This window comes from Oryza sativa, chromosome 6 (genome assembly GCF_034140825.1).
Source record: "Oryza sativa Japonica Group chromosome 6, ASM3414082v1".
In the NCBI taxonomy this organism is placed as follows: domain Eukaryota; kingdom Viridiplantae; phylum Streptophyta; class Magnoliopsida; order Poales; family Poaceae; genus Oryza; species Oryza sativa.
The window spans coordinates 26,294,339-26,315,958 of NC_089040.1; the positions used below are offsets into that span (position 1 = coordinate 26,294,339).

Consider the following 21,620-nt stretch of genomic DNA (forward strand, 5'->3'; position numbering starts at 1 on the left):
TAAGACGGTACATGAAGGCTTGAAGGCTCCATGTGTAGCGTTCTTTGTCTGCCAACTAGGCAGCACAAATGATCCACCTTATCATATTAGTTTACCATGTGTGCATTTCATCATTCTTTAATTTTGTTTGCAATCATCAAACTTAGAATTTCAAAACCGTTCCCGTTCGATCTCTACCTATACCATGAGCCGGACGAGCGAGATCCGCGACAGGAGCAGAGGTTCTGCATGTAATGGGATTCACGCATGTATGGACGACAGGTAGTGTCACGCTCGGAAATTCACTAGTAATTTTTGAACTTATTTGTGCATAAAATCCTCGTCCAGGAATCAGCCGAGGTACACAAACTGACAATTTAATATACAAATCTATCATAATAATAACGTTACATACTTACAAAAGAAAAGAAAACAGCAGCGGAATAACGGTCTAGCGATGGCTTCAGCTCCACTCCCACAGGCAGCTCAACTGGGGTATAAGCCAAACGTCTTCTCCTTCTGGATCCTTTTTCTTCAACTGAGGTTGATTGATTATTACAAGAATGAGCATATGACATACTCAACAAGCCACACAGCAAATATGCAAGTGCACAAGGATACCAAAGGATGGCATAATATAGGCTCATTTGCAAAAGCAGCATTTAGCAAAACATTTAAGATAAGTAAAACAGTGGAGTAATTAATCAGAAATTTTAATCAACACTGAACAGCACACCCATGCTGCACAGGCCCAACCATCCTGAACAACCATACCCGGCTGTACAGATCTAACTCCAAACCAGGAGCTAAACAAATTATTACCAGTTATAGCATCAATAATTATTGTGAGAGGCGTGAGACTAATCACGAAAAATATTGCTCAACCCGCCCATAACCGTGGGCACGGCTATTCGAATAGTTTTACTCTGGCCAGAGGTGTACCACTGTACCCACAAGACACAGCCTCAACATCATGTCTACCATGCGTCGCGATACTGGAAAGTACCCGACTAGAGGCTGTGACAATACCCCCTGCACAACACAACTCACCACAGTGCACCATTCCTGGATCATAATCACCCCCTTATAAAACAAGGCATAGACAGCCCAGCGACCCCCGTGGGCTTATCTCCGCCACTTCTCAGTCTGGTGCTCCGCAATGAACCATGCTATACAAAAGGTAAAGCCGTTGCCCACGCTGGCTTGTGGTTGGCACGGTTAATGTTTCACAACAGTAGCTCGCGAACCGGTCCTTAATTGCCATGAGCACGACCTTCAAAACCATGTGCTCACAACCCACCATTGTCAAGTTTTAGTTATCAATTAATTATCATAACACGATTAACCATCGTGAGCTACCATTAAATATAACCATAAGTGATAGTGTAACATTAGTTATCCCAATTATGTGATAATGTTTCTAAGCATGGCTAAGCAATTATATATATATAGCATTTAGCTGAACCAAACCAATATATAAGGTTCAAGCTAATCAATTTATTACCCAAGGTATCAAAGAATAGGGTATTCAATGCAAATTGGCCATAACAAAGGAATAGGTTCACACCACCCGGTGACATTCGAAAATAAATACACAGTTGAAATAAATAGAGAATTTAAATATAGGATCAACATGCTCAAAGGATTGTGTTTAGGATCTGTGTGACTTGCCTTGCAATAATCGGTCTTCAATTAATCTTCTGAACACTCTCGACGCACTCACGAACCTTCGCAACGACGGAAACGACAAGCTAACACGCAGAACGAAGAAAAAGACTAATAAAAACCAAATAAACAGTAAAAAAACAAGCATAAACAGTACATGTGGATATTTTTAACATGTAGATCTCGATTTTAGATGAATTTAGCAACTTGAACCACTCAAAACCGAGTTACGATGATTTAGTTATGAATTTCCGAAGATTTAATCTATTAGAAAAACAGGAAAAAGAAAAACGATGATGACGTCATGATGACCTCATCAATGGCCGGACCAAGATGGCGACCTCGCCGGAGATTGGATGGTCGGCTGCGACTTTGGAGGACATGTACACGTAGAGGACGACGAGACGAACCCAACGGTACTCACCCTCGAACCAAACGACGAACGACGACGGCCGGCGACGATGGCGGGATGGAGCACGTGGCGGCGGCGCTACGAGGCACGGGAGATCACGGGAGAGGGGGCAAACGAAAGAGGAGGACTAGGGGGTCCTATTTATAGCCTTGGATTGAAGAGATCGGACTCCTCCCGCAAGAAATCGATCCGGGAAATCAAAAACTCGGTTTTGGAGATAAACTCGAAAACGAGTTCGATTCGGATAAGATACTCAACGATTAGCTCCGATTTTTGGGGGTAAAGATAGAGGAGGATAAGAGGAATATTTCCCCTCAACTAAATTGGAAAAAGGAGCAACGGGGAGGCGAGATTTGGAAGGAGGAGGCGGCGGCACTGTGCACGGCACGGCTGGCTCGGGCTCTGCCTGAGTTGGAAGATGAACAGTAGCGCAGGGAAGTAAAGTAGACTTCTTGCCGGGCTTTTCTTTTCTCAGCCTGATTAGAAGAGGGAGCAAAACCGGACTTTGGCTGAGAGAAGAAGAGAGGATGCAGGCTCGGGTTGGGCCGGCGGAAGAGAGAGGAAGGAAAGGAATGGGCCGATTCAGCCTAAGACAAGGGAGGAGAATTTTATTACTTTTCCAATTAAAATAATCACTTAAATGATCTTTGAATTGTTAAAAATACTTCCAATGCTCAAATAATTTCAAGAAAAATCCTAAAAATACTTGGACACTCAAAGTACTTAAAAAAATTATAATTAGACCATTTAATGATTAATTTAATATGTGGGTAATTACTGAAATGCTCTTTGTATAATTAAAATTAGGAATTGAGCTCCGAAAAATCCGAGAATATTCCAGAGAGTATAATTAACCATGGAGAATTTAATAAAAATTAAATCCATCCATGCTTTATATTTAGAAAATTTTATTTCCCACATTTAACTTCACTTGTAAATTAATGAACATTTAATATAAATTCTAATAATAATTTATTAAATAATTTATAAATCCTGAAACAAAAATCAGGATGTGACAGGTAGCACGTCCGCATGCAAAAGAAGTTAAGAATAAAAGCTCCAATACGGTGATATTTATTAGTAGTACAAAGTAATCTGAATCATTAATTTTATTTGATCGAAGAGTTCAGATATATAAATATATTTATAGTACACCCTCGAATGATGATAGTAGAAACGTGGAGGGGTATTATTGTCAAAACAAATGTGTGAAAGGATACCATCCTTATTTAGCAGTGACTAATTTTTGTCTTTTTTTTTTGCTTATTTCGATGGATTATGAGCAATGCTAGCATAATGACCACATATTGATCTAGTACATAGTAATAACTTTTTGTTTGTAAGATGAGAGGTGAATAATAAAACTTAATTGATGTGAATCTTTGTAGCATCGAAAAATTTTATATATGCTCTTATATTATTAAAATTGATAAATCAGCTAATAGTGTGATATTGTTGTGTACCCATGCCAACTTGATAAGAGTCCAAAATCATTCGTATTTACTAGTTTCAACGCCTTCGCCACCTAAGAAGCAATTGAAGAGTATTTTCCTGATTTGGTTTACTCCAATATCATACAATTTTCTAACACCCCGAACAAACAGCATTTGTAAAATAGCTAGCACATAATGTTATATTAATAGCAGGAAGCTGCAAGAGTGCAGCATTTATATGGAGAAATGCTAAAGCATTAGCGTGCCCTGTTCTCATTCATTTGTTGCACCTGTGCGATTGCTGTCTCACTATTTATGCTTCTCTCCTAATACGACTCGATCATTTTAATCTCTATCCTGTACCGAGGCCATCCACAAGACGGATCGGATGATGAACGGGCAAGCAACGCATGAGACATTTGCAGAAGATGAAAAAAAAACGAGTCACAACTATGAGATTATGGAAATTACCACGTTTATTAAAGGAAAAAATTGTACCGTTTAATCATGGTAGATCCAAATTATAAAGAAATAAAGATTAATTTAATAGATTTATTAAAAGAGTGATGCTTCGGTACTCTCTACTTGTACTATAATATTAGAGATTTGCTCCGGTCCAACAAATAGTACCTCGAGGTACCGGTACCTAACGGTACTAAATCGTTTCCAATCATTGGACGTAACAATGTCCATCCTGACCAACTAGATCCAACGATCAGAAATGATTTGGTACCGTGAGGTACCGGTACCTCAAGGTACTTTTTATTGGATCGGAGCAAATCTCATAATATTATCATTTGAAATTATATGAACAATTTGTTAATTTGTTATTAAGGGTAAATTAGTAATTTACCAATACAACCATTAAGTTATTAGGGATAACTTTGTCATTTATGGTTTTTTCTGTTTAGATCGATATATGATCCTCCATTCCATAATCAACGCTCATATTCCATCGAAAAAGAAAAAAAAACAAGTTTAGTCATTACTAAAATGATGATTATACCCGCACCCTTTCTTTTTATAATAATGTCCCTCCATATTTCTACTATGGATAATTAATCGAGGTGGTAGTACAAATAGATTTGAATCGATCAAAAGGGAATCAACGGTTTATATTACTTTCTACTATTATTTCTACTATTAGTAGAGAGGATCGTAGTGGGGCTCTTTATACAAATATAGTTGTAAAACCATGTATAATAGCTGTGGAAGCGGCAGAAACTGCTGGCTCGTCCATATTGCTTTGATGCCGTTGCTCGCGTCTGATGGTCGGTTTCTGTTAGACGCACCCAACACGGTCTAATCATGAGTTAACTAACCCATGAAACACATATCAAGCTGTTCAACCTTTTCCGGTTGAGAAGTTGGGAACGAACCGTGAGAATTGGATGGCTGTCAGTATACCTGTTAACTATATATAAATGGTCTTATTTTGCATCGGAGATACTTTTCACTCAAACTATTTTTCATTCAACCATTACCGTGATGGGTTTTCAAGTTGTTATTTCCAATGAGATCTTGGAGCAAATCATATGTATATTACATCTATATTGCTCTCGAACGCTGCGTCAAATTGAAGCAAATTTGGTTTCTATCTCACTTGGAGATAGTAGTGAGGCAAGCATGCTAAACAAATATGAGGATCATTGAAACTATCTACCACTTGAATAAAAAAATAGATGATCTACCAATCAATTTAGATTGATTTATAAAAGTATAGTGAAGGCAGGTGTATTACACAATGCTGGTGGTCCAACACATCACATATAAGCATCCAAATGATACAACAATATCAAAAATTAAATGATACAACAATATCAAAAATTGCTCGGGTGATAACCTAAATCGTCTGATAACTTCTTTTATTAACATGACAACTCACACATCAAATTCTCCCATAATTTTTTTTAACTAAGCTAGTATACTCCCATAGATTTCTCCCATAGATTCTTATTCTTTCTCTGCTTGAACAGTGAAAGAGAGCTGTTAAAGTCAAAGTTTGTTTCTTTCCTTTGCTCGTCTTATCCTTTCTTGAACGAGAGCTATCAAAGTCAAAGTTTTTTTCATTCCTTTCCTCGTCGGACCCTCTGTCCTCTCCGGTAATTGCGGGTTGCCGGCGAGCAGCGAGGGATAGACAACTCACATGTCAAATTCTCCCATAACTTTAACTAAGCTAGTATACTCCCATATATTCTTATCCTTTCTCTGCTTGAACAGTGCAAGAGAGCTATCAAAGTCAAAGTTTTTTTCTTTACTTTGCTCGTCGGACCCTCTGTCCTCTGGTGATTGCGGGTTGCCGGTGAGCGGCGAGGGATAGGGTCCAGGGAGCAGTAGGGCTTGTCCCGGTGTAAGGCTTTTTCAGTAGCTTGTGCAGTTTGAGGGAGGAAGTTGTCTCCTCCTCTTTCATTCTGGATATGCTTAGCCATGGATGGAGTTGCTTAAACTTGTTTCAGTACTCCCTATTCCTGCAGTAGTCATCAGGTAAGTACTAAATGCCCTACTGTTCGGTGTATGTAGCTTTGAGTTCTCCAGACGCGAAGAGGTTGTGCCGGTAGTCCAACTCTTCTCCGACGACCACACACAAAACAAACAATGGTGTTCTTTTTCTCGATCTTCGGTTTCGCCACGGTATAACGGTATGGGTTGACAACTGACAACCACCTGGACTACTAGGTGGTAATAAGTATGTGTTGAATCTCTTAATTCTTGGTTGAATATGATTTGCATCCTTCAATAATAAAAGGCTCGAGGCTAGCGAGCTGCTCGAGCTTGGCTCGTCTTACACTCGATTCGAGCTTGGCTCAAGCTTTTAATGAGACGAGCCCGAGCCCGAGCCCAACCTTAAACTTGCGAGCTTTGTCGAGCCGACCTTGAGCTTCCCACGAGCCTAGATGTATATGTAATTTTTATTTTTTATATGACAAACTAATAGGTTAAGGATGAATTAGTATACATTTATTTAAAAAAATAGTATGTGTTGGTATCACATATTAATCTTAAGTTCTCTTAACCTTTTTATTTAGTTTTATTAACTTAAGTAATATAATCAAAATATACATTATCATATACTCGGTCGAGCTCATGAGCCTAACCAAGCTCGAGCCGAGCTTGTGTTGAGCTTAAGCCTAGACAGTCAGGATCGCTCGAGATCGCTCGAGCTCGGCTCATTGACAACCCTAGGGTGGAGCTTCGTGAGCAACAAATGAATGTTGTAGGTGGGCAGCAATGTTGTAGGGAGTGGCCCACGGACGGTGGCAAGTATGGAGGAGGCCGAGCACTTAGTGTGGCCGGTAGTGTGAGGAGAGGGGAATTCGTCGTGGCGGGAGTGAGAAGAGGTGCCGGATCGTCGACGTTGCAGACTAGGCCAGCCAAGTCGACGAGCATGAGCACTGCCTATATTGTGCGGTCGTGCATCTAGCACGAGGAGAGCGGGAGGCTCGCCATGGCTGGAGCGGGACAAGGCGTCGGGGCCTCGTGGAGCAGGACGGCGATGTCGATGGTGGTGAGGCTAAGAGCGCGAGGAGGCGTGGCGTGGGGCCTGAGTGACGCTGATGACAGAGAAAGATGGGCAGCCTACGAGGGGAGAGTGGAGCAGTGTAGGAAGTTGGAACAAGGTAGTAAAGGATGAGGAGATCTAGATGTCCCCATAAAAATATTTGCTACTCTCTCCGTTTTAGGTTATAAGATATTTTGACTTTGGTCAAAGTCAAACTGCTTTAAATTTAACTAAGTTTATAAACAAATATATTAATATTTACATTACCAAATTAGTTTTATTGAATTAATAATTAAATATATTTTTATAATAAATTTATCTTGGGTTAAAAATATTACTATTTTTTTCTATAAACTTGGTCAAACTTGAAGCAGTTTAATTTTGATCAAAGTCAAAACATTTTATAACCTGAAACTAAGGGAGGGAGTAGCTTATTTTATCAACGCATAAGAAATGAAGAATGATCCGGACGAATCAAATCCACCAAAAAAAATTAAGCATATATTCTCCCTTTCTGTACATTGTTGTCAGATAAATGGTCACGCTAAACATTGTTCTAGCAATCTAGCAGCAGTGTGTGCGGCCGCTGGACCCTGATTTCGCCGCACGGAGCACCTCCGTAACCATCCCAATTCCGCTCTCCAGCCAGCCGTCCCCTTCCAACGGCCTCGCCGCGACGGCAACCACGCTGACAACGTTTATTACGAACAGCAGCAACAGCACCGTCCCCGCCGTAGCCGCCACCGTCGCTGCCATTGCTGTTTTTCGAAGGAATGAAGACAGAAGACAGAATCGATTGTAACTTTTTTTTTTGTCCAGTTGTTGCTGAGCTTGGAGGAATTAATCAAGATTTTGCGTGCTCTCTGCATCTTGTTTTTATAGGTGAGGTCTCGGTAGGTGCCGGACGAACACATTGTGGTAGGTTGCGTACAGATGAATGTGTACAACACGTGTAGCTCTGGGCGTGTAGAGTCGGTCTCTGTTTCCGAGTGTTTTGACCTTGAGACTGCTATAAAACGGTCAGATTTGCCAGAACTACCAGCAACACGACGACTCAACCTTTACGATTTTGCTATATATTTGTCGACAAATTTTTCCCTAAAAATTTGACAAATGTAATTACAGTACAATCATAGTGTAATTACACTGTAACTTGCATGTAATTACACTGTAACTATAGTGTAACTTGTATGTAACTTTCAAAAATCTCTCCGTAACATGTTATTTCAGTAAATTGGAGGTCATGGGAACAAATTCTTTTACATATGTGTGTGCTATGATTTGTTTTCTTCCTCACCAAAATAAATCTTGTAATAGATCTAACGATTCAAAATTATGTAAAACTTACATATAAGTTACACTGTAGTTACATGCAAGTTACAGTGTAATTACATATAAGTTACAGTGTAATTACACTACGATTGTACTATAATTATATCTGTCAAATTTTTAGAAGAAAATTTGTCGACAAATGTATAGGTAGAAGCCTTTATATTTCTTGACTGGGTATACGAGTGGTCGACCGTTTCAGTTTTATTTGCTGCATAAATATGGACGGCACACGGCTTGCAAACCCTTCCCTTCCTGACCAAAGACCAGCGCATGCATGCATCCAACCGACCAACCCGTTTCACATTCCAACTCGTGCAAGTAGGCCATTGACAAAATTCGAATAGTTTCACAATACACCCTTCATCCCATAATATAAGGATTTTTAGGGTTGTACGCAGGTATTAAAAAAGTAGATAGAATTAAATGCGATAAGGTTGTGGTTGGTTGAGAAGTGGAGGTAGATGAAAAAATTGAATAGTAGAGGATTGTGATTGGTTGGTGAAGAAGTTATTATATTTTAGGACAAACCTTAGGGCTAAAAATTGTTATATTTTAGGACGGAGGGAGTTACTAAAACAATACCAAACAGGCAAACAGCCCTTCAAACACTAGGACGGTGATGCCTCGCGCATTGCTGTGGACAAAACATGCAAATATTTTTTTAAAAAAATCACTTACCTAGAAGTAGATGCAGATACGTATCAAAAGTAAAACAAAACAGAGAAAATATCAACAAGGCAACAACAATAGTTGTTGTAAATGTCACTAAGAGGATAATGATACTGCAAATTTTTGACTTGATCTATAGCCCAGCCATGTGAAACAACTATTAACATATATAGAAAAATACATGCAGTAGATTTTGTGGACACTAGCATGCACAAAAATTTAGATACTTTGTGTGTTTGATAGTTATAAGCAGCAGCCGAAAATTTTCGCATTTGTGATCCTGTGTAGCTGCTCAACATATATACAGTTTGACAGGTAAAAACAATTAGTATATTTCATCTATATGAGGGAAATCCCAGCCATAAATTTGAGTTGCTTACGAGGCTTCATCAAGCTAAGCAATAGAGTTCTGAATGCTAGCTCCAACGACGACTGAGCTAGCAAAATAATTTATTCCTACACCTGCAAATTATAAACACAATGAAATGCCACAATATGCTTCGTTACCAGCTGCTGTGTTTTACCACAATATCCTGGCGTGGAGTGCCGGGATATTATATTCCATTATCTTAAAAAATCCTGGCGTGGAGTATTTAGAGATATGCAGTGGAAGGCGATGGGCACGCAAGCAAATGCATCATATCAGCCATCTTTTCCTGGAGATGATATCACTACTGATGTCACCTAGCATTGTACAATCTGCGTAGAAGAAAAAAGGGAACATTAGGAGAATGAAATAGCTTATAAAAAGTATTAGGTGCATGATTTACCCGCCCTTGCATGAGAAATTGTAGTCCAGGAATACATTGTGTAAGACCTTGGGTGGGTTGATGAATGGAAAGCGATGGACAGGGTTTATACGTCTAATAATCTATGGCCTTTATTTTTGTTACGTTTATGAGAGGATTAAATGGAATCAAAGGCCGCCATTTCAATCCCAGCCGTTTCTACAAGTGATGCGCGTTGAGGGACGTTACTGTTTCTGATCTGTGGGGTGGTGATGGATGTGGGCTGACGCGGTAGTGAAATTACTTAATCAGACGGTCGACAGTGCATATAGGCTCTAATCCAGTGGCTCAATTAGCATTTGTTAATGACCTGGCTTAACCAAATGACAGCTAGTTGGCATACTTATATAGGATTTACAGATAAGTGTGGCTCTTGCTCCAAACTCACATTTGGACAGCAGATAGATGTCAGCTTCGCGGTTGGCCAAATAATTATTTTTGTCAATTGTGTTGGGACAGTTTGAATACAAATTTCAATATTTGCCAATTAATTCGTACACCTATTAGAATTTGCTATCTGATTCGTACGCTTTTCAGAATTTGCTGCCAACTATGCAAAATTTTCTTTATCATGCTAATTTATTTCCCCATTTTTCTCATTCTTCTATTTACAAAAATTCGTATATCTGGTGGCAAATTATGAAATACTTATGAATTAGTTGGCATATTTTGAAACTCTTACAAATTAGATGACAAATATTGAAATTTCTCCAATTTGAAGACGACCTAACATCTGTGGAGGGATTGTCAAATGATTAAGAGAGTAAGAGTGCCTGGGATGCCATTGCAAGAAGCTAAGACCACGGAACTAGTGTCCTAACGTTTCTTTACTTGGGCCGTGTTTAGTTCACCTCAAACTTCCAACTTTCCATCACATCACATCACATCAAAAATTTTCCTACACACATAAACTTCTAACTTTTTTTCTAAACTCCCAACTTTCCCCAAACTTTCTACTTTTTTTCAGGAACTAAACGCAGCCTTGAACGTAGATCTATGGAAGGAGTGGAATGCATGAGTCTTCCGCCATATCGCCACCACACCAGAGAGAATTAATAGTAGCAGAAGTTAAGGAGGAAGCCAGAGCCTGGTACCTTACTGGGACGTACATAAAAGATTAGAGAGCCATGAGAGTAGGCTCAAGAGCGACGTAATAATTACCCCACTATAACCTTACTGTAAATACTCTCTAACACTCCTTTATTTTTCTAAAAAAAGAGGCAAACCTTCTGTCCTCTTATTCGAGAAAAGAAAAGAGCATGGATAGATGGGGTGAAGGGAACAAGACAAAAATAAAGATGGTATGATATCAATTTTCATCTTGATAATGTAAGGAATTTAGAAAGAGAGGAACCGAAGAATATTTCAACATGGGGTGTCACCAATATAAACTATAACAAACCGAATAACTGAGGAAATGCTGTTTTGGAAGGCATGGGGGTGTGAAGGGGATAAGTGAGAAAATGCGGTTTTGCTAGGCATGTCAACTACCCTTGCTTTCCATTTCTTTTCTTCATTTTTAACTTGAGCCCTAACGGCCTCATGTAAACATTTTTGAATTATATTCACCACCACTAAGTACTTTCAACACTACATTGTTTTTCTACGTGGGCACAAATACATTATTATTGAAAAATATGACTAAAACATGAGCTTGTTATGGATAGCCAGTGCTGCTAGCTCCGTCCACAAGTGTGTGGAGTTGATCAAATTGAGCTCTGTCATGTTTCTCCAAGCATGCAGGTTGTGTGCTCCTGTCATGTAAAAAGAGGTTGTACAAAGAGAAAGACTCATGATCGATGACAACAACAATAGAGAAACTAAATGAACTTGTTCTGATGTACCCTAGTCAGTATAAATTGCTAAGGATATGAGATATATACATTGCGCAAGTAATAGGTTAAGTCAGAAATGTTTGCTTGTTTCACTCTGTATTCTAAGACATTGGTGTAAACCAAATAAGTTTTAACTATAAAATAGGAAAATTGATGGAGGTTAATATGCTGATCCAAGGTTCATTGATTGCAAATTGTGCTAAGCAATTAAGATAATGATACCCCGCGCTTTGCTGCGGGATTCATGGATGAGTATATGTTAAATATTGTCGAAATAATAAAAATTCAAATGTTGAGAAAATAATGTGAGGAAGATAATTTGACACATACTTGTTGATCTCTATAATATAATATTGTAGATATTGTAGATGATGTGTCATGCTTTAATTGCTAGTGAGTGAAGAAGTAGCATGCTTGCATGTAAATGGGCTACAATAGTAATTGCTAGTTGGTGATGATGTGGTATGCTTGCATGTTGAGCTTTAGCTTCTAATAATTGTTGGTGGGTACCAACTATATAAAAAGTATAGATTTGTTCTAGTGCAATCATTCAATCTCTTTTCCACAACGAATATTACTAATAATGAAATTATCTTGTCTAGTGCAATCATTCAATCTCTTTTCCACAATGAATATTACTAATAATGAAATTATCTTTAATGGCACTATTATATAATAGGCACCTTTTTTCTAGTTATGTTCATATAACATCATATATTTTTTTCTCTTTGTTGCACAAAACACATAAAAAATATAATTTTCCGAAACAAACCTGATTGAGAAGGATACAACTTGCTTCCTATTATAGCAACTGTCAAAATAAGGAAGACATGATGATCAACCTAAGGTCTATGTCCATGGTTGCACATTGATCCCAACAAATGAAAAACAAACGGATATAATTTCATATTTAATTTAGAGTATTTTGGCAAAGTTTGTTTAATAATGGGTCAGCTAATGGAAAACCGGTATCTTGATTAACTTTTGTAGTACTTATTACCCTAGAACAATATACATATAGGTTAGTCTTATAAAATATTTTATTGAAATTAATATTAGTTTACTTTTATAAGTAATATATCAGAAAATTATAGTAACAAGATATGTACTTTTGGAGTCTAGATTTTTCACGATTTGGTACTTTTGAAAAACTTATTTCGTAAATAGACCCCTGAAAAAACTTATCCTAAAAATGGTCCTTTTTGGGACGCAAGAGTCACTGGCGCCATCGTTCAATGGGACGGCACCAGCTACTGCCGACGTGGCGGGGTGGTGCTGAGGTGGCGGGGGAGCGCGCCAGCCACATTGGCGCCGCACCCCCCTGCCATTTTTTTCCTCTCTTCTCTATAGTGTATAGGAGAGACAACCCTGGAAAAAATAAACTCAAATGAACGAAATATGTGACTTGTAGAATTTTCTAAATCTCTACCGAAAATAGGTGTCATTCGGGTGTCATTTCTTAAAATAGGCATAACTTTCTCATATGGACTCGGAATTAGGCAAATAATATATCCACGGACATCTACAGAAAAAGTTACATCTGGGTTCGGTGAAATTAAAACCTCCAAATTCCGCTTGCAAGATTGTGTTTTTAAGGTGAGAAGCTTTTTGGTAGAGCTTTAGAAAATTTCACAGGTGTAGGATCAAGGAGGCCGACTAGAGGGGGTTGAATAGGCGGTTTTAAAACTTAATGGCACTTAAACAAAACTAATCTAAGTTGCTAGGCAAGGTAAGGTGCAAGGTTAACTAAGCAACTAAGTTAAGTTTTGCAAACCTAGGTGATATAGGCTCAAATATGTCTCTATGAATGTAAATAGCACAAATATAAATGCAACAAATAAATCAGACAAGAGACAAGGAATTGTTCACCGTGGCTCGGAAACTCGTCGGTTTCCTAATCCCCGTTGAGGCGAGCCCAACTCCACCGCTCAACCACGAAGCCACCGCACGCCCCCTTCGTTAATGTGTGGGCAAGGCGGGAGCTGGCCCACGGAGAGGACTACCCAAGCCTCGATCACTCGGGGTAGTTCTTCCTTCACTCCGAAGGTGGTGAACTCCAAACCATTCACAAACGGCGTCGGGCCTCCTCCACAATCTCCTCGGAGAGGTCACCGGGCAACACCTACACAAGCCGTCTAAGAGGCGGCAACCTCCAAGAGTAACAAGTCTAGGATGCTTGCTGAGGATGATCAAGTGCCACACTAGCTATAACAATGAAGCAATGCACTTGGATTGGCTTAACTCACTCTCTAACACCTTACTAGATAAACTAAGTGCACAAGGGTGTGAGAGCTCTTGCAAGGGCTTAAGATAATACAATGGAGTGCCAAAACCTTACCCTTGCTGCTGGGGAGTGGGTATATATACCCCCAACCACCAAAACTAGCCGTTGGAACCGAAATCCCCAACTCTGTGCTCTGCCGGTCAGACCGCTGTTGTGAGGCCAGTCAGACCGGACTACTTTGTAACGGCTAGAAAACTAGCCATTACATGGCAATCATTGAGCCCACTCAACCTGGTAGGTCTGACCGCAGTGTAGTGGCCGGTCAGACCGTCCACGGCTCGGTCAGACCGCCGTCGGCTCAGCCTGACCGGTTGCGGCTCTGGCGGCTCTGTATCGCCACAAAAAACTAGACCAGTGCAACAGATCAGTGGGGCCGGTCAGACCGGCCTAAGGCCCACGGTCAGACCGCAGGTCACTTTTCAGCTCAACCGACTGCTAGTAAAACGACGATATCTCTTGACTCGGGTCTCGGAATTTGGCGTTCTTGGACTTTATGGAAAGATTCTTCAAAGGGCTATCCAACCCATGAACAATCCATCCAAGAAACACAACTTTTCTTAGGGAGAAAGGGCTCACACTCCAAAGGATACTCTACCAGACATAACCACATGAGGCTACCCAAACCTATAGGATTTGCCCATATCTCTCTTTGTTTAGGACTTAAGAAAACTCACCACACTTGGCTAGACAAGCCCACCAAATACACCTATATGCATATGAACTAATATGGCACAAGATCATCCACAAGCTCGCTTCATAAACCCCTCTTGATAGTACGGTGCCTATCTAGCAAATCCGGTCTACACCAAACAACAAGACCGGGAAAAGACTAAGAAAACATTCTTAGCTACATTATACCTTTGCTTTGCGCCATCCATCTTGGGGTCAAGCTTGAGTCGAGATCAACACTTGTGACCATTTGATTCAACCATGTTTATACCAAGGTATTTACCATCATTTGTCAAGACTTTCTTCTCATCACAAGCTTGATTTCATTCTTGCCAACATGGCGATGTCCTTGGCTTGGTGACCATTAACCCATGGTGTCATCTATTAGCCTCATCATAGTGGGACCTATTCCTTTTCAAATCTCAAAGGAGAACATTAGTCTCAACAAATCGGTTGTCATCCTTCACTTGATGACCAACCGGCTGCATATGAAAGATATGGATATGTTTGTTGAGTATTCATTAACATCACAAGTGTCATATACTCGTATGCAACCTTAAGTGCAAAGATCCGATATAAATAATAGGTGAACAACATGGATCTAGAACATGCACAATAAATGTATAGGATTTGCCCCCCTAAATATATGCATACAAATAAATATACAAGAGATGCAAGTGTATGCATAATTAGAGAATAACCAATGGGGGTTTATCCTATACACATAGAGAAGGCATATGTAGTAAAGATGTAGACCAACATAAAACATATACATTCATGATCTCCATGTTCTTAATGTAAATGAGACTGAATAAGATACGGCTCGAGTAAACATTAGTCTCACACTTATATAACAATAACATGGAAATCATATATATGAACCTATCAAAAAGTAGGAGATAAGAAGTGGTACATATCATTTTATCTCCATGCATTTCATCCTTATCATGATTAAGGTCCATCACCAAAGAATACATATCTACCACATCTTATCATCGGGAAATAACCTAGTTAACAACTTATGAAAAAGAGAGGTTAATCCCATAAACATCGGTTTATCATCTATCATCAAAGTAACAATTACACAAATTGTTTAATCTAAGATCTTTCAATCTTTTCTCTTTTTGGTGATAGATAATAACCCGATATAAACAATATAGAGAGATGGGATGAAAGATGATTTCAAATCAAGGTAGAGATCTTATAATAAACAAAATATAGAATAATCTCCCCCTCAAGATGTGCATACATATGGATATAAAGGAACACATATGCACATAATCAATCAAGATTAATGACGGAGCTCACACTATATTTTGGATCCACAAGAGAGACCAAGTTAGAATATGTGAAGTTTAATACATACCTCTCATCATTTTTATTTTCATATCCAAACGAGACTAGTCAAAGAAAAGCTCATAAAAACGTTAGTCTCATATTATTAGATTTGTCATTAATCACCAAAACCAAATTAAGACACTTGAACTTACAACAGGTCACATATTTCGTCCATTTGAATTTATTTTTTCAATGATTGATTCTTGTGTGCTCCTAAGCGTGAAAAAAATATCAAAAAAATAAAAAAAAATAAAAAATTTCGGGGGGTGGGGGGTGGGGTGGCGCCAGCCACAGTGGCGCGCTTGCCCTGCCACCTCAGCACCGCCCCGCCATGTCGGCAGGAGGACGGCACCAGATCCCGTTGGATGACGGCGCTAGTGACTCTGGCGTTCTAAAATTGACCATTTTTAGGATAAGTTTTTTAGGGTCTATTTGCAAAATAAGATTTTTAAAAGGACCAAATTGTGAAAATCCAGCTTTTGGAGACCTTGTAAACGATGAATTATCAAATCTAAGGTAATATCTTTTTATCTACACTGGGTCCCGTGTAAATTTGTACACTACTAGTAGGGTGTCCGTGCGTGCGTTGCAACGGAACAAGAAAAATATATGCATCAACTTTAAATAACACGAAGTAAATTTATGTTAAATAATTAGAGTGTACGTTTGTTGTAATGAAGACCTTAGGGGCTGTTTAGATGGTGCTAAAACTTTTTAATAATCTAAATTAGTTTTCAAACATCCGATGTGATAGGGACATATTTAATAATCTAAATTAGTTTTCTAACATCCGATGTGATAGGGACATAGAATATGTCCCTGTTTCCCTGTTTCCAAACAGCCATATAGCACACAGTTGTTATATCATATCTTCATTTTTTTCACAAAAACAACAAAAATTGTTGAATAAAACCTTACAGTAATAAATAAAATAATTCCTTCTAATGCTAATACCAATACTTGACTTGCCAAACAAAATTGTTCGGGAGCACAAAAGCCTCCTATTAACCAAAATCAGTAACTCATTGAAGGACATGTTACCAAAATTAGTAACTCAGTGAAGGACATGGTAAAAAAATATTATTGAGCGTTTTGGATACAGGCACCAGCATCAAACAGTAAAACATGTCTGGTGTTTATGTGCTCAACAAAATTCAATGTCTGGAAGCTCCATAAAAGATAAAACCTATTAAACAAAGTGTGTGCAACTCAAGCAGACAAGTACTTTAAGCACAATTTTTTGTTTTTTATATTTGCAAAAAAAATTTGAATAAGACGAGTGGTCAAACGTTGCAAGCAAAAACTCAAAATCCCTTATATTGTGGGACGGAGGGAGTACCATCCAACCACACATCGCATCGCAGGACGACATGTCCCCTAGAATCAGTCATTTCAAAACCATAACAAAATATTCACATTGCTAGGGCATCATACATGAAGGACTGACAATCAAAGCCCATCTTGCATTTCTTGGACGTGTATTTTGCGGGTTACAATGTGACCCATATTGTTGAAGAGAAAATACTTCATGTACCTAGAATTTGAATACAGAAATTTCCATTGGGTTTCATGTACATTTCTGTATCAAAGTCAACTGCTTGCAAAGACACCGAACATATTGTGCAGACTGCAGAGTAAATCCATTGAACTGTAAAAAATGCATATAAAGGTCAATGTACTTTTATGCAGTTCAGAAAAATACTCAAAACATGTTAGATCAGCCAATCAGGTGAATTAGCTGGTTAATCACAGACCCTAAACTATTCCTCAAATGGAGGTACAAGGAGACATACAATGTCCTATAACAAATGTACTGAATTATTTTGGAGTAAAATGTTTAGGAAAATAATCTGAAACCCTACCCCAATCTTAGAAGGAATAAACAGTAACAACAGTAACTAAGAATGGCTTGATTCATGAAATTTGGCAGAGTTAACCTCCTTTCCCAGTTTATGATGCTGAACTGGGTTACCCTCTCTTTGTTACGCCATGACTCTATTAATTTCAATTGGAAATCAACGAACAAAGATCAAAATTGCATGGATTTACGCTGATGTGAGAACGACAGGCAGGCGGTACCTTCAAATGACAACTTGCAATTTCCTGGTGGTCCACAAGGAGTTGTATTGTGGAATGGTCAGGGATAGTGTCATTGGCAGTGCATGGGACAGGAGGAGGCTGCGGTTTAGGCACGAGAATAATTTGCATCAAACTACAAATCAACGAATCAATTACTTACTAATTTGCATGCTATCGAGATTAGCACCGTCACCGTTCACATCACAGACGCAGCGCTGATGATCTCGGCAAGTCCGAGTAGCTCAGCATCAGACGTCGCGGCAAGCACCCAGATGTCCCCTCTTGCACATTTCGTGAAAAACCTCCCCTGCACATAACTCGACGGGATCAGGATGAAACAGCGAAACGAAAAGACAGTACACAGATCCGCATTATTTCCATACCAGACTCAGAAATTGACTTCACAAAATCAAGGAAAAGGGATAAATTGGTAGGTTACCATCGGCACAGTAGGAGATGCAGGATTGGTGGAGTTGCGTTGCGTGAGAGATAGACGCCGCCTCGAGGCGTGGGGATTGTGGAGACGCGGTGTCTTCGACGGACTCAGGCGAGGCATCGGTGGCGTGATGGAAGGACCAGCGATGGGGAGGGGAGGGATGAGAGCGCCTCGGTGAGAGGAATCGGCGGCGGGGAGGGGGGGGGAGGGGTTGGCAGTGGGCAGGAGGAGGAATAGGCCAAGCGAGGGGATCTGAAGCGTACTCCGCGGCGGTGGTGTCGGATGCGGGGGCATCAGCGGCGGCAGCATCACCGGCGGGGGCGATGGGCGGAGGAGGAGTCGTTGGCAGTGATCTGGAGCGAAGGAGGCAGGTGGGCGGAGGAGGAGTCGGCGGTGGTGGCGATTGGGGCGGAGAAACCGTCCGCGCGCGTGGCGAGTGGAGCGGAAAAACCGTTAGCGCGATGCGCACGATGGCAATCTACTGCGATGACCCGTTGGATATGACGATCCAATGGTTGATATTATACGTGTCTGTCAGATGCGTCTACTATATCAGGAATCAAGACCACCACTACAGACTTTTTAAGTAGTAAAGATAAAAAAAAGATAAAGGGGCTATTTGGTTCAATGCTTTAACTTACCACACCACACTTTTGGCTGCCACACTTCCTTAGCCTTGTGTTTGGTTCATTACCTTAGTTATGGCAAGCCACACTTTTTTACCATTTTACCCCACGTCATAGACTCAATCTTTTATCTAACTTTGCCACAAGTGTGGCGTACAATTTGTAGGCCACAAAAAGTGTGGCAAGCCACACTTGCCTAATATTGCCTAAAGTGAGTTATGCCAATGTTAGTTAAGAACCAAACATGCTGAAAGATTATTGCAAATGATGCCAAAAACGTAAGGTTAGCTGATGCACGGTTACGTCCAACGGCCAAAACAAACAAACATTGATCCCTCTTCGACAGTGACGACGAAAAGAAACAAATTAAGAACGACGAATTGATGGACATATATATTTACATCTTGCATTTGTACGTGGTTGTTAGAAATTGGCGCGGTACATGTAAGTTCTAACAGCAGTTGGTGCGCGGTGCGCCCACTGGGCCCTGATTTGGCGCCACAAAGCATCTGCGTCATCATCCTTACACCAGCCAGCCGTCCTCTCCCAACGGCCTCGCGGCGACGGCGAAGACGCACTAGTACAGATCCTTCCATCTGTGACGGCCCATAATAAGACTGGAATTTGCGGGCCGTCACAAGAAAGTAATCTCAATCGAGCCGAAGTTTCGCCCGATTGAGATATGGTCGCACAGCCATGGTATATCGGCATAAAACTAAAGCCCGTCACGGATGACACTTATCTGTGACGGGCCATAGTTGAGGCCCGATTGAGATTAACCCTCATCTCAATCGGGCCTCAACTATGGCCCGTCACAGATAAGTGTCATCCGTGACGGGCTCCAACTAGAGGCCCGATTGAGATAAGTTTAATGCCCATCACAGATGACACTCTTTTTTGACGGGCTTTTATTAAGGCCCGATAGAGATTACTTGTATGCCCGTCACGGTTGATTGTTTTAGGGCCGTTATAGATATTTGTTGCACAATACAAATACCCCCCACCACCTAGTGTAACTGTATCCCATTGTTCACTATTTTGGTGGGAGGCTGTAGGGGGCGATTTTTTGTCTTTTTTCCAAGGAAAACAGAAAATTCCCAAAAATGATCCGAATGGATCAATCAAGTGAGTAATATTAATCATTAATTGAGCAATTTCATCACGTCTTACTTTTGCAATACTGATCTTATAAGATGTGCATGTAATTTGTTTTTTTTATTTTGTAGCAATTGATCGAAGTTGGATGTATGCGAAAAATTTGAAACGTCATTCTACGGAGTACAGAAAGGGCATAATAAATTTTATGAACGCCACGGAGGAGGATCGGAAAAGAAGACACAGTGATTACATGTGTTGTCCATGTGCAGATTGCAAGAATGAGAATATGTTTGATAGCGTAGAGGACGCACACGGTCATCTAATACAACGAGGATTCATGGAGGGCTATACTTGTTGGGTGAAGCATGGACAGCAAGAATCAGGAAGTGGAGCAGCAGCAGACAGAAGTGGTGCGCATAATCAGGAAGATGAAGATGAGCATGACATGTTTATACCTTCTCCATTGGGCGGTGAAATGGTTGATGTGGATTACGATCTGCTGCAAGACATGTTACGTGACGTTGAGGACCCAGCCCAGAATGAGAGAGATGGAATGAAGTTCAGCAGGTTGGTCAGTGATTCCGAGACGCCTCTGTACGATGGATGCAAAGCAAAACACACTAAGTTGTTAGTTACCTTGGACCTAATGAAGCTGAAGGCAAGTAGTGGATGGACAGACAAGAGTTTCACAGATCTTTTAGGAATTTTGAAGGCTATGCTTCCTGTTGAGAACACATTGCTCGAGACGACATACAAAGCAAAGCAGGTTCTGTGTCCACTGGGGTTAGAGGTCCGTAGAATTCACGCTTGTCCAAACGACTGCATATTGTACCACAAGCAATATGCGGACTTGGATGCTTGTCCTGTCTGCAAGGCTTCTCGATACAAGCGAAAGAAAAGTGCTGACGAAGGAAAGAAGTCAAAGAGGGGTGGTCCGGCAAAGGTTGTGTGGTATCTACCTATCATTGATCGTTTCAAGAGAATCTTTGCCAACCCCAACGAAGTGAAGTTAGTACGTTGGCACGCCACAGAGAGAAGGAATGACGATATGCTTAGACACCCAGCGGATTCGATTGAATGGAGGAATATCGATCGAAAACACAAAGACTTTGTTGCCGACCCTAGAAACATGAGGATATGTCTGTGTACGGATGGCATGAATCCTTTCGGTGACATGAGTAGTACTCACAGCACTTGGCCAGTTCTTATTGCGAACTATAACCTCCCGCCATGGTTATGCTTTAAACGGAAATATATTATGTTGTGCTTGTTAATCTAAGGTCCGAGGCAACCCAGCAATGATATCAATGTATTCCTGGAGCCTGTTATCGACGATCTAGAGATTCTTTGGAAAGAAGGTGTGGAAACTTGGAATGCATATGGTCAGGAGAACTTCAAGCTAAGAGTTCTATTGTTCTGCACCATTAATGACTACCCTGCACTCGGTAATCTTTCCGGACAAACTATAAAAGGAAAGA

At 40.2% G+C, this 21,620-nt stretch overlaps 2 long non-coding RNA genes across 3 annotated transcripts; both read right to left on the reverse strand.

Moving 5' to 3' along the window:
• Positions 1-265: 265 nt before the first annotated feature.
• Positions 266-2,472, reverse strand: LOC136356821 (uncharacterized). 2 transcript variants are annotated; one of them, XR_010741835.1, is made up of 3 exons: positions 2,069-2,472; positions 1,651-1,730; positions 266-517 (listed from the first exon to the last, which is right to left on the reverse strand). It is a non-coding gene; the product is annotated as an uncharacterized lncRNA (long non-coding RNA). The 2 variants fall into 2 exon arrangements; XR_010741836.1 differs by having other exon boundaries at positions 1,957-2,460.
• Positions 2,473-16,961: 14,489 nt separating this feature from the next.
• LOC107276937 (uncharacterized) lies at positions 16,962-18,837 on the reverse strand. The gene is made up of 4 exons (XR_001546648.3): positions 18,422-18,837; positions 18,176-18,289; positions 17,983-18,081; positions 16,962-17,551 (listed from the first exon to the last, which is right to left on the reverse strand). It is a non-coding gene; the product is annotated as an uncharacterized lncRNA (long non-coding RNA).
• Positions 18,838-21,620: the final 2,783 nt, after the last annotated feature.